At 42.9% G+C, this 14,863-nt stretch overlaps 1 protein-coding gene across 1 annotated transcript in view; it reads left to right on the plus strand.

Moving 5' to 3' along the window:
* Positions 1–6,489: 6,489 nt before the first annotated feature.
* The window catches only part of AIFM2 (apoptosis inducing factor mitochondria associated 2), a 124,849-nt gene continuing 116,475 nt past the window's right edge, over positions 6,490–14,863 (plus strand). Inside the window, exon 1 of the mRNA XM_033943595.1 lies at positions 6,490–6,681. The gene's annotated coding sequence lies outside the window, so the exon portion shown is untranslated. The remainder of the gene's footprint in view (positions 6,682–14,863) is intronic.

A 14,863-nucleotide genomic window follows, 5' to 3' on the forward strand; every position in this document is an offset into this window, starting at 1 on the left:
GACTTGATTGTATCATGTACTTATGGTTTTCTATAAAATCTTTGCACTGAATTAGGTCTACTATAATGAATTGCAATATTTTTTTTTTACTTGAGCCCACAAGCATTATAAGAGTTTTTAGTGGGAAAAGATCCAGAGTTTATCACCTGAACTTTTCAGACTGGGGAATCTAATCTTTTATTCCAGCTGATTGTGCAAATGTATAGGGAGATGGCTACTCCTTTCCCAGATGAATTTGTTGGAAGTTGAATACTTTTTTCATAGGTAGATATTCTTATCCAATCTAATGTAATCTAACCAGGATTTCTTAATTGTATTATTCCAGTTCAGGTTCAAGGCAATTTACAGGATAAGAGGCCCATGTAGTAGAATGGAGAAATAGGTACAACACAGAGGAGAAGGAAGTTACACAGTTTCAGGGGGAAAAGGCACAACTCAATGTGAAGGGGGATTACATTGTTTTAGGAGGGAAGCAATTAATACACTGTGGAGAACTGCTGCATAGTTGGGGAGAGTGCGTAGTTACTAAGTTGAAAGGAATGTTAAACCATTAGGAGATACATTTCTTAGAATGGTGCATTGTTTCATTTAGGAGATTTAAAAAACCCTTAGAGGGGCATATAAAAAAAAACGTCTAAGTACCCTCTTGGCCTAAGGCCCTAAACGCTGAAAATAGCAGCAGGGAAAATGTCCATTCTCAAAAAAACCCCAAAAACATCCAAAATAAGGGTTGGGTTTTTTTTGAGAATGGCCTACCTCTACATTCAACAGTTTAAACACCCAGACCACCACTACGTCTAACCTTAGAATACATTATCAACGAAAAAATAGCCTAAGTCCCAAACGCCCAAAACAAGACCTTTTAGGCGAAGGAGGGGCCATTCCTTCATCTAAAAGCTGGATTCTGTAACCGGCGTCTGTCAAAAACAATACCGGTTATAGAATCCCTACCTCCCCCCCCCCCCCCCCCCCCGAAACAATCACGGCAGGAGAAATGGCTCATCTCCCCTACCGCAATCGCCCCCCCCCCGAACTGCCGTGACCTGTGTGGCGGGAAAGATGGCCAATCTCTCCTGCCGTGCTTCGTGGCAGTTCGGGGGGTGGGGGGATCGTGATCGTGGCAGGAGAGATGCCCAATCTCTCCTGCCACGATCGTGATCCACCCCCACCCCCGAAACAATACCGGCAGGAGGGAGCCCAACCCCTTCTGCCCACAGCGACCCCCTACCCCCCTAAAATATGGGCAGGAGGGAGCCCAATCCCTCCTGCCCATGGTGACCCCCCCACCCCCCTAAAATACAGACAGGAGGGAGCCCAGCCCCTTCTGCCCACAGCACATCCCTGTGAATGCCTCCCCCGAACCCCCAATCAGCCCCGCAAGCCCCGATTGCCCTCCTGAACCCCGCAATTCCTGACCAGCTCCACACCCCCTTCACTTACAATAAGTTGACCAGAAGGGTACTAAGCCCATCCTCCAAATGACGGGCCTTAGGGCCTGATTGGACCAGGTGTCTAAGGCCCCACCCACAGGAGGAGCTTTAGGCGCCTGGGCCAACTGGAATTTGCCCAGTTGCCTTAGGCTTCTCCTATGGGCGGGGCCTTAGGCACATGGGGCCAACCCAGCCTAGAGGATACTGCTGTGAATTTCACATTAAGGGTGTCAGGTACACATCTCTCCCTAACCCCCTTATGGTGAACTCTCCAAAACACCCCCAAACCTACTATGCCCACCTGTCTACCGCCTCAATAGCCCTTTTGCCTGCAGGTATTACCTATATGGCAGTACAGTGGGTTTTTGGTAGGTTTTGGTGGACTCACACTTTCCACCACAAGCATACTAGTTAGGGTGGCATATGGACCTTGGTCCCCTTCTCTGCAGTCCGCTGCTTTGTCACGATCGGTGTTCTCAGCTCCATGTTGGAATGATGAGAATTGATCTCTTAAATCCCACAGATCGTCTCTTGCATGGCACCAACACTTATTTTTACTGCTTCTTTCAATCTGCACAATTGGCTATTTCCGGCCCCATTTTACATGTGGTCAGTTGCTCTAGTTTAAAGGAAAATGAAAGGATCATGGATCTGATATACCACCTTTCTGTAGGTATAACCAAACTGGTTTACATACAGTATAGAACATTTATCCTTGAGAGATCTGAAAAGTAAGCTTATGTCTGTTTAATTTGTTTGTAACTATATGTTCCATAGGAAATTATAAATCAAACTGTAGTTTTAACTACAGTCTTAAGTGGGAAGATTTATTGGATTCTCCTTTGAGGAGCACCAATCTTAGGCAGCCATCATGCTTTCGGCTCTCTAGTCCTCCTCCTTTCTCTTATTTTTCATTCAGTTCCTCATTAGGAAACCTCTTCTACTGAGTCATCCATGTAAGAAGCTGAAGGTATTGTGAGATTATAGAAGATTATTGAGTTATTTTTTTTGCAGTTTTTGCTATTTTTGATGCTGATTTTTTTGTGGTTACAGCTTATTCCCCTGACCAAGCTTAAGATAGCGAAACAGGGTCCCTGTCGGAAGTCCATTGATGAGTATTGTTTGGATCTGGATACATTCGGACCCTTTGTGAACACCTCTTTTCTGCACCCTGCTTACACATCTTGTGGAAGAAATTCCTGCTGCAGATAAGTGTTTGTTTCTTTCTTTGCTTTGAGTTTTGTGGACTAATGTTATATAGCTATTAGAGTTATTATGCTATTTATACGACCAATATTTTTACTCAAGTAAGGAACAATTACATAGAGTGGAGTTTTTCTAGACCGAGGATATGTCTGCATCTTCAAAATTCCTTTTGAAGCTGTTTTGTCCGAAGGATTGAGGTTTGTTTGGTTTTTTGGTGTGTGTTGTTTGTTTTTTTTTTATTAAATTCACAGTGACACTGAGGTCTTTTCTTTACTTTTAAAACTAAATGTGTGGCACTTCTTTCCCATTGTTATGTGTTTTCTGAATGCATTATGCTATTGAAGAAATGGCTGCCGCCAAAAGGATTTCCAGTTCTAGTTTGTTGCCAGTCCCATTAGCCCTTGGTTAAGGTAATGGGGCAGGAACCAGGCTCAGCGAGATATTTCAGCTTCTAACTTCTCCCTACTATGGTAGTAACAATTATATATTTTTCTCATTCATATATACTGTAGTCTGTGACCAGCACAGTGAATGTTCTTATAAGAACATCCTTGGGTCCAAACTGAAATATTTTTAGGAATAGAGTCCTCTTATAACATAAGCACTCCTAAAGAAGCAGCATGTCAGAACTCTCTGTTCCCACATGTGTAATCCATTGTATCAGAGGAGCTGCCTCATGTCTTAATTAGCTTTAATTATATTTGCACACAGAAGAGGGGACTTGCAGTAAGGTCCTTTCACCTTTACCTTAGATAGAGAGGGGATTTATTTCTGTAGAGCCTTGAAAATTAGTTTGCTCTGAGCCGGTAATTAGCACAAGGAAAAAAAATAAAAGTTGTCATGCATAGCCTGCTTATAATCACATGACACATTTCAAAATACATTATCTGTTAATGTTTCCAGGAGTTATTTTGGAAGGCTGCTGGCTGTGTACAAAATAAAACACTGTAAATAAATTTGCAAATGGCCTATAAGCACAAATCCTTGATTTGGTGAACCCTTTAATTGAATAATTCTGCTTACAGTACTGCACATGAAACTGGAAACATTTTGCCCTAAACTGCAGCATTTCCATAAACATTACACAATATTAGAAAACAGTTTTCAGTACTTTTCACTCTCCTGCTCCTGCCTTTTTCTTTAAATCTGTTCATGAAATGCATTTGCTAATGCAGATGCTGGAAGAGGCAATTCAAAACTCTTGATGGGGCCGAAATACATCTGGAAAGTGGCAGTTTTTAAAAGGAACAGGGCAACATGTACCTGATCTTCTAAAATTGCACCTATATGTGGAACCATCAGAGCAGGCATAAATAAACAAAGACCTTTTTTGCTTAAGAGTGTTGAAATCTGAGATCTTTCCAACATGGTACATGCTATTTGCAAAGAGAGCACATTCATAAGAACATAAGAATAGCCATACTGGGTCAGACCACTGGTCCATCTAGCCTAGGATCCTGTTTCCAGCAGTGGCCAATCCAGGTCACAAGTTGCTGCAGAAACCTAAATAGTAGCAACATTCCAGGCTACTAATCCAGGACAAGCAGTGGCTTCCTCCAAGCCTGTCTGAATAGCAGACTATGGACTTTTCCTCCAGGAACTTGTCCAAACTTTTCTTAAGCCTAGCTACACTAACTGCTGTCATCACATCTTCTGGCAATGGGTTCCGGAGCTTAACTATTCTTTGAGTGAAATAAAAGATTTCCTTCTTTTTGTTTTAAAAGTATTTCCATGTCATTTCATTGAATATCCCCCTGGTTCTTGCACTTTGTTAAAGGGTGAAAACTTGATTACTCTTACCCATTCTACATCACTAAAGATTCTGTAAACCTCAGTCATATCCCCCACCTCAGCTTTCTCTTTTCCAAGCTGAAGAGACCCAACCTCTTTAGTATTTCCTCATATCGGAGGAGTTCCATCTCCCCTAGCAACTTTGTTCCTGCAAGATGACCAAGAAAACCCAAATAAAACAACAATTTCATGAAAATGAAACTTTTAGGCTGCCCATTCCTAATATTTATGTCTGTTTCATACCTCCTCTGTTCTTCCATGCCACAGCACTGAAGCAGCATGTAGCTTAATTTAGTTCATATTGGGGTTTATAAAGAGCTGCTGGGTGCTGGATAAAGTACTGGAATTTGTATGCTCATCTACCAAAGATGGTAGAGAACTAACAAGGAAGGCAATGGAGACTTGTTTAGACAAGGAGTTGTGTCCTACAAGTGATCAACCCAATAATTATCACCTGTTGATTACTCAATTAATTGATCTTATATCAAATTTTACTTCCAAAGATATTACAAAAATATTACTCTTCAACCAATGTTATTTATATCAATTTAAGACATTTGTATGGACCTTCTGTTTGTAACTAGACACCACACTGCCGGTTACTTTATTCTGCATCAGTCCAGATTTAATAACTTCATTGACTTTATTTCATTCTGTATTTTTTCTTTCCTTTCATGTATTTGGATTTTTTTAAAAAATGATGTATCAATTGTTTTTTTATATATATAACTCAAGCCTAATAGTTTTCATATTCCTATTAGTGATCAAACATCAGACTGGACAAACTGGATGGGCCAATTAATTGGTGTACCATCATTAACTATTACTGCATGAGGAAGAGGGGACATGATAGAGACTTACAAGATCATGAAGGGCATGGAGAAAATGGAGAGGGACAGATTTTTCAAACTCTCAAAAACTACAAGAACGAGAGGGCACTCGGAAAAATTGAGAGGGGGCAGATTCAGAACCAATACTAGGAAGTTCTTCTTCACCCAAAGGGTGGTGGACACCTGGAATGCACTTCCAGAAAGTGTGATAAGACAGAGTACACTACTGGGTTTCAAGAAGGGATTGGATGATTTCCTGAAGGAAAAGGGGATTGAAGGGTACAGATAGAGGATACTATGTAGGTCCTGGACCTGATAGGCCGCTACGCGAGCAGACTGCTGGGCATGATGGACCTCGGGTCTGACCCAGCGGAGGCACTGCATATGTTCTTATGTACTTCAAAAATTAATTCAGCCTCTGTCTACAGGGTGACAGGTCAAAAGCGCGCGAAGACAAAGGCGCGCTGACAACCCAGCGCAGACAACTGAGCGCAAGGCGGAAGCGCACCGAAGAAAAACAGTATTTTAAAGGGCTCCGACAGGGGATGTGGGGGGGAAAACCCCCACTTTACTTAACAGAGATCGCGCCGGCGTTGTAGGGGGTTTGAGGGGTTGTAACCCCCCACATTATACTGAAAACTTCACTTTTTCCCTAAAAAAGAGTGAAAAAGTTAAGTTTCCAGTAAATGAGGGGGGTTACAACCCCCCAAACCCCCCACAATGCTGGCACGATCTCTATTAAGTAAAGTGTGGGGGGGTCCCCACCAATACCCCCCGTCAGAGCCCCTTAAAATACTGTTTTTCTTTGGCGCGCTTCCGCCTTGCGCTCAGTTGTCTGCACGCCTTTGTCATCACGCGCTTTTGTCTATGAACCGTCTGCACATATGTTTTGAGACCTCAGGGATACCAGTTTTCCCTGGGAAACTAGGAGACGTATAAAGAGTGTAAATGTTGTCACAGGCAGAGCAGTGCAAGGAAGCCTGAGACTCAAATTGCCCTAACTAAAGCCCAGCTTTGGACCTATATTCCTGGCCAAAAGTACCTGAATGCAGCCAGAATTTGTAGAAGGGAGAGTAATACCAGGAAACCCCAGAGAAAAGGAAGAGGGAGCATACTATGGCCAAAAGAACCAAGCAGGTGGAGTGACCTCAATACTCACACCCTAGGGGGAGGGTTTTTCAACAAAGCAGTAGTCCCATAAGGAAAGAGGAACATAAAAGCTTGAGAAGTTTCCAGGGGGAGGACTGGGATAGCAACACAAGAGTCTCTCAGCCCACAGACATAGAAATGCCTGACACTGAAGAGGCTTTCACAGAGCCAGCTTTGGAGGAGACTGCCTCTGCCTTCTCAGAGATGGAGTGGCAAGATAGTGTGCCTGCCAGTGAGGGTGGTGAAATCTCCATGGACATTTTTTGGGGACACAGGTTTGAAAGGAGAAATGAAGTTAAAGCCTGAAGCTGCAATGTGGGGAAGCAGCTGTGTGGTTTTTTCCTCCCTTGATGAAAAGTTGTTTGTTCGTTGTACTATGCCCAGGAACCTCAAGGAGGGGGGGGGGGGGGGGGGGGAACAAAAGGGTAGAGCAACCTGAGGAATTCAGTTTGGGGAGGGCGGGAAGTTAGAGTTATTTCTCTCACCCTTTCCCCTCTCTGTGCATCCTGCAGTGCTGGGTTATTAAAAATGATGAGTGATAAGAGACTGTTTGTGAAGATAAAGAAAGATAAGGGGCAAAAAGCTTGTGGAGAGAAGCAGTCGAGCTTGGGTCAAATAGCCCACATTCCTAAAGGAAAGGATTCTGGGAGGACTGTGTAAAAGTAAGCAGAAAAATCTGTGTTTTGGGTTTAAATGTTTCTTTTCCATTTTCTGTCTTCCCTCCAAGCTGTGGCCTTGACTGAGGAGAGAAGCTTGGGGGGTGGGGGGGAGGGGTTTTGTTTTGGGAAAAGCTGAAGGCTTAATTTCTATACTTTTGTGTTTGCCAAGTGCATGAAGATTTGGGACTAGAAATTCCCTGGCTCGTGGTCCGAGCATTCCAAGCTGGATAGTGGTATTCCTGTAAGAATAAAGGAACTGCGATTTGTTGTTTTTTTTCCAAAGCCATTCGGACAAATGTCTTTTTTTTTCTCTTTCTCTCTGTTCATCATTATTGAGCTATTGGGAGACTGTGATGGTAGAAATTGTGTTCTACCAGCAGCTATGAAGCCTGAATATCGGCTGGGGTCACAATGTAAACGATTTTTCCTGTTTGGAATGGCATTGGAGGAGAAAGTAAGATGTCATTTTACTTATCTATTTAAATGACTTATAATCCACCTAAAAAATAAGCAGATTACTGTACAACCATACATACATAAAATATTAAATAATGATAGAAAAAAACATACACTTTATTTATGATGCCATATGAGTATATAACCCATTGAGTACAAGGGATTTTGGGGGGGGGGGATCCTTCTTTTTCTGCCACTCTTTGCACAGAAGAAGGAGTTTCCTGGCTTAACAGGACTTGGATTCTAAGCACCAAACTGATTTATGTTTATTTACAACACTTTCATTCAAACAAAAAGAAAAGACCAAACTCAAACTGAAGGAGAAGGGAAGCAGATGAAAATAACTGCATATTCAGGCTTACTTTAAATTTTGAATAAGAAATTTCAGAGTGAAGCTCGAGAGGCAATGTATTCCACAGAAATGGAGCTGGATTGAAGAGCAAAGGAAAAAGAATAAAATAGTATCCTTTGTTCACCTTCTAGATGAGGGTTGGTGCTCATAGCTGGAGCTGCTAGACTCAGTGGAATGAGGTTTCAAGAAATAGTCCAAGAAGCCTGGACATGCTTGTCTTTACAGTGAAAGGTAGAGTCAATACTTCAACTCAAAATGGTTGGACTATCACGAGAGGGTCCCGAAAGTCCAGGTGACAACTGGATTAGAGTGTGGAAATTTTGAGACTTCTGAGCTTTGTCTTTTAGAGCAGTGTTTCTCAATGTAAATAGCTGATATCAGAGGGAAGGCTTGTGGATCAGTCACGTGCAGTGTGTGAATCGCTGCCTGTGCCGTCCCTGCAAGGAGATGCTGCTGAAGACTGAAGGAGCAAGTGCGGCTCAAATAAGAACTGGGATGGGCAGGCAGGGAGGGAGGGATCCCTAGCTGCGGCAGGAAGGCGGGCCATGTGCCTAAGGCCCCGCCCACAGGAGGGGCCTAAGACTCCCGGGCCTATTCTGATTGGCCTAGGCGCCTTAGACCCCACCTGTGGGCGGGGTTTCAGCCGCCTGGACCAATCCGGACCCATTCTAGAGCCGGCTGGCCTGCCGGAAGGTTGGGCTTGGCACCCGTCCATCCGGCCAACATTTCAAAGGTATGAGGGGTGTGATTGGGGATGGGTGGGTTGTGGGATCGGCAGGGGGGGATCGGCGGGGGTCACAGGCCAGCGGGGGGAGCTGATCGAGGGTTTGGGGGGCTGTCGTTGGAGGGGGTTTATGTCAAGGGCAGGAGGGTCTGGGATCCCTCCTGCCCGTATTGTAGGGGGGGTCCGCCTGGGCAGGAGGGGTTGGGCTCACCCTGCCCCGAAATCGTCGGGGGGGTCGTCGGTGCCGCGGGGCAAGAGGGCTTGGGTTCCCTCCTGTCCGACAGTAAACGGGGGGGTTAGCGATCGTGGGGCAGGAGGGCTAGGGTTCCCTCTTGCCCCGATGTTGTCGGGGGGGGGGTGGGGGGTTGGGGTGAATTCTGTAACCGGTGTTGTTTTTGACAGATACCGGTTACAGAATCCAGCTTTTAGGCGAAAGACTGGCTCCTCCTTCGCCTAAAAGCCCTTATGTTGAACGTTTGGGGCTTAGGCATTTTTTTGATTCATTATGGGGTATAAGTGTAGACGTCGTGGGGGTATAAGTGTAGACGTAGTGGTGGTCTTGGCGTTTAAACAGCTGAAAGTAGAGGCAGGCCATTATAAAAAAAAACAACCCTCCTTTTGGATTTTTTTTTTTATTATGGACATTTTCCCTGCTTCTACTTTCAACGTTTAAGGCCTTAGGCCAAAAAGGGACTTAGATGTTTTTTTGATTATGCCCCTCCATGTGTTTATAAAATTATAATTAAGTAATTTTAATAATCAAAATACATTTCCCTCCCCCCACTCTCCCCTGGATGTGTAAGGAAAACCAACAAAAAAATAAATAAATAAATACATGACAATTATTACGATGTAGCAAATACAATCAATGGGATGATGTTATTTCTAAAGGAAAACTGCTTGATTTTTCACGACTGCAACAATCATTTGGCATTTTAAAATCTCAACAGTATAGGTGGTTGCAGTTGAAGCAGGCTATTCAGAGTGGGTTCCCTGAATGGAAAAACTTTAAAATTTATTATAGCTTACAGATGTTTACTACCAGACAGATTTAGTAGGACATCAGGCTGCCCAGTGGTACAAATTAATTTCTGAATTTTTGAATAAGAAGCCAAAAAATAGTCTTAGAGACATTTGGAGCATCGAGATAAAACAGTGTATTTCTGCATCTCGATCGCCACAAATTTGGACTTGGAGGTTAAAATGTACAGCGTCAGCATCTATGAGACAAACTTGGTTATTTTTATTACATAGGATTTTTTGGACCCCAGTTAGTTTACAAAAATTAGACAGTTCCAAGTCTAATAGATGCTGGCATTGTCATAATGATATAGGGACTTTGGATCATCTATTATATTATTGTCCTTTGATACTTAATTTCTGGAAGTCAATTTGGGGACAAATTAATCTTATTCTTGATTCAGCAATTCCCTTAACCTATGAAGCCATAATTTGTGGTACGCTTTTACATGTCAAGCCTTCTTTGGATAAATATAAAAGTCGTCTTTTTTTGATCATGACGGGCATAGCTATTCAAATGGTTACACATAATTGGAAGAGCTATGACAGACTGAATTACACGTTTTGGTGGACAAATGTTTGTACCATGTATAAATATGAGAGAATGAATGCGGAGTATTTGGGGTTTAGCAATACATTTAATAGAGTGAAAAGCCAAGTTTTAAGATGTTTATGGAAGATTTGAAAAGAACCTAGTTCTCTCAGCCATAGCGAGATATTATTCCATAATTCAGTTAGTTTGAAAGAGAAAGACTTCCCCTAGTTTGTTAGTAGAAGCTGTGCCTTTCAGGGAGGGAAAACATAGTTTAAGCTTTTGCATACTTCTGACCAGTCCATATTTTTTGGCTCACCAGCCAATCAGGATGCACATTTAAAAATAAATGAATTCAGCAATAGATGCCTACATTGTAGGCGTTTGTCTCGCTCCTACAGAGACTCATAGGGATACTTACAGATGCCCAAGGCTGGCGTGGGCATGGTTTCCACTGGAAGTGACTTTCGGCGTCCGTAAGTATTCCTATGCTTCTCTGTAGGCATGAGACTAGACACCTTAAATGTAGGTCTGTAAAGTGTTGGCCTACATTTAAGGCATCTGTTAGACAAAAAAGGCACGATTCTCTAAAGGACACTGATGCCTGATTGACACGCAATTAGTGGCTGCCAAGATTAGCATCCTTTTAGGAATTCAGGCCCTTATAGTCTCTAGGCCTCAAAGACACAATGCTGAAGTGGTTTCAGTCATTTCTGGCTGACAGAAGCCAGCAGGTGTCTTATGAATTTGGAATAGTTCAAGGGTCCACCCTTTTAACAACATAGCTTAATATCTATTTGGAAACATTGGGTCAGCTGCTCCAAATTTTTAGTGTACAGTATGCGATTCACACTGATGACATCCAGCTGTTGCTACTAGTCAAGGCAAACTTTGTTTCAATACAGACTAAATAATCACCAAAATGTCTAGCTTCTTGAGCCTTAAAAAAACCATAAAATTAGAAATGTGAATTAGAAACACAAATTGCATAAGTAGTATCTGAGCATAGATTTTAAATGTTTCTACTTCGAACAGGTAACAAAACAGCAGGTAAGCAAATAAAAAATAATAAATGCTTATCTTGAAGGTTCCTGCCAGAATGTAGCTACATTTTGATTTATGGAAAGCACTGAAACTGTGGGACAGTGAGGCCCAGATTCTGTAAAAGACACCCATCCCAGGTGTCCTATACAGAATTGGGCCTACACCCGCCCAAACTAAACCCGATTCTGTAACTGACGTCCATGTTGCAGATGCTGGTTACAGAATCGTGTTACTTTAGACGCAGCCGCTAAACTTAATCGCGGCAAGGGATCTCCCTGCCGTGATTAGTATAGCGGCTATGACTGCCAGTCTCCCCTCTCTTCCCCCACCCGACGATCAAGGCAGGAGGATGCTCAACCCCTCCTGCCCACAGAACCCATGATTACCGGCAGGAAGGTGCTCAACCCTTCCTGCCAGTAGACCCCCCACCCCACCCACGATGATCACGGCAGGAGAGTGCCCAACCCCTCCTGCCCACAGAACCCATGATCACTGGCAGGAGGGTACCTAACCCCTTCTGCCAGACCCCCCAATGACCCCCCCATCTAAACGCCCCAACCCCCCCCTCAGGCTTACCGCAAGTTGGCCAGACGGGTCCTCGCACCGCCCGACCAGCAGGACCGCCTCCATCCAAATGAGGCGGGCCCACCCCTCCCCTGCCCAACCCACAGGATCCTAGGGCCTGATTGGCCCAGGCGCCTAAGGCCCCTCCTATGGTGGGAGGGGCCTTAGGTGCCTGGGCTAATCCCCCAGGCATAGGAAAGCCTAGTAGAGCTACACAGAGGTGGCTTAAGTGGTCTTGGGCGTGGCTTAGTGAACCATGGAGAGGAGGACCCAGGTCCATAAGCCACTCTAATCACTACATTCATGGAGAAACATGTTCACCCCCCCAAAAAAAAAAAACCCAAACCCTTTTGTTCTGCCATATAATTGGCTCCTGCAGCCATAAGGGCTATTGGGGTGATAGATAGGTGGGGTCTAGTAGACTCTGGGGTATTTTGGGAGGCTCACCATGACCTATAAGGGAACTGTTGTGAGATGTTTATGTGGCACACTTTTTGTGAAGTTCACAGCAGTGCCCTGTAAGGTGCCCCACTACTCTGTTGCCATGTCTGGGTGTCCAGTCCCTTACTTTTCTTGTCCCTCCCACATCCAAAAGATCTTTTTCTAGGCGTTTTTCACTTGGATGAATTTTTGGACGAAAATGGGGTATAAAGATGGACGACTTAGCGGTCTGGACAATCAGACGGCTGGACATACAGTTGGGACGATTAAAAAAAAAATGCTGGACGTATTTTTTTGAAAATGGACCTTTTCTCGTGTCTGACTTTGGATGACTTGTGAGTTAGGCCAAAACGGACTTAGACGGTTCTTTTACTATGCCCCTCCATGTATGCAATTTGCGTTTCTAATTCACGTTTCTAATTTACGTGCATATAAGGAGGTTTTTTATGGCCTAGGATAGAGTGTTTTGAGTAATGGCCCTTTCCCTTTTGGTATAATTCCTTTCTTTTGCCCACCTCCAGGGTGTGGCCAAGATAGTAGCCTGATAGTACGCTCAATTGCTCCTTTCCTCTCTGTGTCCTATCATTTAATGGAGTTCCCTCTTCTTTCCTATATATTTGTCCCTACTATCTTACTTCCTTCTCTGTTTTGCGTATTTATATGTAAACTACCCAGAGGCACTGTGAGGGGTAGGGAAAGTGTGGCACAGTGGTTAAAGTTACAGCCTCAACTCCCTGAAGTTGTGAGTTCAAAGCCATGCTGCTCTTTGTGACCCTGGGCAAGTCACTTAATCCCCCCATTGTCCCAGGTATATTAGATAGATTGTGAGCCCACCAGGACAGATAGGGAAAAATGCTTAAGTACCTGAATAAATCCATATAAAGCATTCTGAGCTCCTGTGGGAGAACAGTATAATTGAATAACTAAATTGAAAACAAATTGAATAACTAAATAATAACTAGTATATCAAATGTAATATAAACTTAACTACCATAGAGCATGTACCCTTTATAGAACTGATCTGGCGCCAAATTTTGAGCATCATTTATAGAATTCCCTCCTATATGTCTAGTTCCAGCAATTTTTGTGTAATTTTCTAAGCTTCATTTTATATACGTATACTGTCAAATATGTGAGAAAATGCTGTTTTCTTATTGCAGTGTCTCTCACACACTAAACGGAGCAAATGTTTTTTGCGGCACATTATAATTGAAATTTATAACATTGCAAAACCAATTCAAAATTAAAATTGAGAGTTATTTGTTAAAGTTCTTTAAGCTATGTATGGGTAATTGTAACAATAGAGAAACTAAAGTAGACAATAAAATTGCTAATCAATGTGATGGATGTGCTTGTTTTTGAGTGCAAATTAACTCAAGTAAAATTCTGGAATCTCTTGTGGCACACGGTTTGAGAGATACTGCCTTACCGCTTGCAAAATAAACTTTTTTTTGTTCAGGTATGAGAACACATTCTTACTAATCTTGTATTAAATCAGTCCCTTAACTCATTAAAAAAGGCCATGAATTGTGAGCACTATTTAATTGAATGACAAGCTAATTAGTACTGATAATTGGCATTTTAACAAGCGATTATTGGTGTTAATTTGAAGCAATTAAGGGTTATGCATATAAATTTAGGCATGGGATCCACAATAGAGAATGACACGGTGACAAAATTCATCACCGTTCCCGCCCCCGCGGATAATCGCGGGAAACCATCTTCATGTCATTCTTTAAGGAGAGAGGGAAGAATCAGAGTATGAATGGCCACAACCACTGACCCGCAAGCTTTGCTTTGAGGAATGCTGGTGTAGAAGGACCGAGGTTGAAATAGACACTAGAAAATGACAAAGGATTATTTCCTGCGGTTATCCGTGGGGACGGGAACGGTGATGAATTTTGTCACGTGTCATTCTCTAATCTACAACTAAGGACTCCTTTTACTAAGGTGCGCTAGTGTTTTTAGCGTGTGCAAACCACGCGCTAAATGAAACATACTAACGCAAGCTCTATGGAGGTGTTAGCGTTTAGCTAGCGCACCTTAGTAAAAGGAGCCCTAAATTTTTTGCGCGAGTCAAAAAGGGAGCGCAGAAATGGGCAGGTCATGGGCAAGTTGGGGCATTCCTTTAAATTACACATGTAATTACAGACTCGGGGGCCAGATTCTATAAACGGCGTGGTTGTCAATCAAACAAAGAGTGCCGTTTATAGAATCAAATATACACACACATCATCTGATACATTTAAAGATGATAAAAGACAGCAGAAAGCCCCTGCAGTAGGCCCCAATGTCCATTTTCAAGGGGGACCAAAACCCAATACAAGAAGATCAATCAGATCAAAACAAACGAGAAATCTACCCTAACATCTAACATTTTCAATCTTTCCCACAGAAATCTCACTACTGTAGAAACATCATTGTTAGACAAGGGGCTTTCATTTGTGCCTTCAAGCACTTATCAACCTTTTGATACCCGCATCGCTTTATTTAAATTTATCAGGAAATGCAAACTCAAAAATTTTTTTCACAAAAATGTGGCTGACAGTCAAGATAACATCATGTTAGATTCAGAGTCTCCAGTACAATCAAAACTACAAGTTAAATCTACATGGTGTCCTCCAGGCACTGTGAACCCTCACATACAGGCCTTTGAGAACCTCAT

Source organism: Geotrypetes seraphini, chromosome 4 (genome assembly GCF_902459505.1).
Source record: "Geotrypetes seraphini chromosome 4, aGeoSer1.1, whole genome shotgun sequence".
NCBI classification, from domain to species: Eukaryota; Metazoa; Chordata; class Amphibia; order Gymnophiona; family Dermophiidae; genus Geotrypetes; species Geotrypetes seraphini.